Genomic DNA, 2,888 nt, shown 5'->3' with positions numbered 1-2,888 from the left:
AGTTAATTTCTTTAATAGTAATTTTAGCAGCAATAACTAAAAGAGCTCAAATTCCTTTTTCTTCATGATTACCTGCAGCTATAGCTGCTCCTACTCCTGTATCTGCTTTAGTTCATTGTTCAACTGTAGTTACTGCTGGTGTTTACTTATTAATTCGTTTTAATTTTGTTTTTAGAGAATCTTTAAAAATATTATTTTTATTAATTGCAAGTTTAACCATGTTTATATCAGGATTAGGGGCTAATTTTGAATTTGATTTAAAAAAAATCATTGCACTTTCAACTTTAAGTCAATTGGGTTTAATAATAAGGATTTTAGCTTTAGGGAGTTATGAATTAGCTTTTTTTCATTTATTAACACATGCTTTATTTAAAGCATTATTATTTATATGTGCAGGTTCAATTATTCATTCAATAAATAATTGTCAAGATATTCGTTATATAGGAAATTTAATTAATCAGTTACCTTTGGTATGTTCTTTTTTTAATATTTGTAATTTTTCTTTATGTGGGTTACCATTTTTATCTGGTTTTTATTCTAAAGATTTAATTGTTGAGGTTATGTCTATAAATTTATTAAATTTAGTAATTTGTTTGCTTTTTTATATTTCTATTGGATTAACAGTGTGTTATTAGATTTCGTTTATCATATTATAGATTAACAGGAAGATTTAATTATTTAAGATTACATTGTTTAATAGAAGAATAAAGTTATATATTAAAGGGTATATTAGGAATAATTTTTAGAGTAATTTTCAGAGGAAGAATATTAATATGATTGATTTTTCCTTCACCATATTTTATTTGTCTACCAGTTATTTTAAAAATAATANTCATGTGTAATGAATATTCATTAAATATACCAATAATGTATAATGTATGTTCATATCATATACAATTATGTACATACATATGTGTTTCATGTGAAATGAATGTACATAATATATACCTATGTACATATAATGGATATGAAATGAACATGAAAGTTGGCGACAAAAGTATATGCAATGTATATTAATTCTATATCTATTACATATACATTAGACTTTACTTCCACCATCAAGGTATATACATATGCATAAAATGGATATTAAATGTATGTACATTACATGTCATTCTGCTATGTGGGCAATCATGTTAATCTACTTTTTTTCGGCTATAGCTTGTTCTTTTTTCTTTGAAAGATCTACTCACGGGTTGTAAATCTGATCTCGCATTCGTGATCAGCGATCCCGAAAACCCCCTTATACCAAATTTGATGCGAATCTGTTATTTTTTGAAAATTTGGTCGGTCATCTTGGATCCGCCATCTTGAATTCTGTAAAATTGACCTTGGGTCCGTAATCAGCGACCCTGAAAACCCCCGTATACGAAATTTGGCGCGAATTTATTATTTTTTGAAAATTCGTGATATCTGACCTTAATTGACCCGTTTTTTTTTTTTGAGGTTAGAAAAAGAACCACCAATTCTGACCGCTACTTCACGTTCGGCGGGGTCTTAACTATACAAGGTGATTCAGTCATAATGTCATTAATTTTAAGAGCAGATAGAGAAAAATGAGTATAAAACGATGGCGTGATTAAAAAAAAATTAAATGCATATTTAAGCAAAAAAAAATAATTTTCAAATCATTATTTAACGCCCTTTTCAGGCTGTTACTGACCGGCTGACGTCAGTCGATTATTCACAATTTGCGCACGGCTACGAAATGAACAACGCGCCCTAGATGCAACCTTGCCATATTTATATATTTTCGTTCATATAAAGACAATAAATAAACGGTTTGCTCACATCAGCCAACAATAATTTAAAATGCTATAAATTACTTTTCATAATTATGCAATCAACACATTAAATTGTTATTGTTGCCCAGCAAGAACCTCGAGGAGGTCTGGGCATGCCTTGCCAAAAATCAGTTTTTATTATCATAATGTTAATTTTTTAATTCGCTGTAAGCATTCGGGCTTACAGCAAAGGTTCAAATACATTACCGTTTATATTATTAAGCTGTGCCGTTACCGTTTATGCACAAGTATACACGTTGGATAGATCAGCGGCGGATGCGATGGAATAGACCAGGGTTGTTACGTATTTCTTCAGCGGTATCTTCGATACGATTCCGTAACTGCTCTACATTCTCTACATTGGTGTGATACATGACAGATTTCATATAACCCCATATACAGAAGTCCATAGGATTATGGGCCCTCATCTCCCTATCCACCGATTGGGACACTGATCGTCTAAAAATCCACGGACATCGCGAGCAAAATGGGCCGGAGCTCCATCGTGCATATACCATCCCGTAGCATCTGAAGGGGAAGGTTTTCAAACAATTCTACTAAAAATTGAAAGTAACGCGGCCCATTCAGATGTTCAGGTAGAAAATGCGGCCCAATTAAACGATCGCCATATACTCCTGCCCATACATTGACACCGAATCTCCTCTGAAAGCTAAACCGACGAGTAGTATGCGGATTTTCTTCTGACCAAATGTGACTATTATGGCTGCAAAGAAATTAGCTCTGTTTCACTTTAAATAAAATTTAATATTGAAGTCACAAAACTCCAAGAGTTCAAGTAATTTAAATTTCATTTCATAGCCATTTCAATTTTCATTACAGAAATAATGACATAAAAAACCAACACTCTCTAGATAAATTATAAAGAGAGGGTGAAATGTATGTAGTATTTAAATATTGACTGTAAGCAATATAATATCAGTAGCGGCGCGTGAACATTTATTGAATGTGTTCTGCTTAAGGTTGTTACATTTGTTGAATTGAATTCCGTGATATTAAGTGCTGGGAGAGTCTTTAAATGGCGCCGCAGGCGAAAAATTTTAAAATTTTCAAGGTCACGCGTTATTTTGGCACTTCTGAATGGCA

General features: G+C 32.0%; 1 pseudogene; it reads left to right on the top strand.

Annotated features, from left to right (window-relative positions):
* The window catches only part of LOC111691758, an 8,769-nt pseudogene extending 8,046 nt beyond the window's left edge, over positions 1 to 723 (top strand).
* Positions 724 to 2,888: the final 2,165 nt, after the last annotated feature.

Source organism: Anoplophora glabripennis, unplaced genomic scaffold, assembly GCF_000390285.2.
Source record: "Anoplophora glabripennis isolate ALB-LARVAE unplaced genomic scaffold, Agla_2.0 scaffold458, whole genome shotgun sequence".
NCBI lineage: Eukaryota > Metazoa > Arthropoda > Insecta > Coleoptera > Cerambycidae > Anoplophora > Anoplophora glabripennis.
Note: the sequence above shows the minus strand (reverse complement) of the source record. Positions and strands in the feature narration are given on the sequence as shown.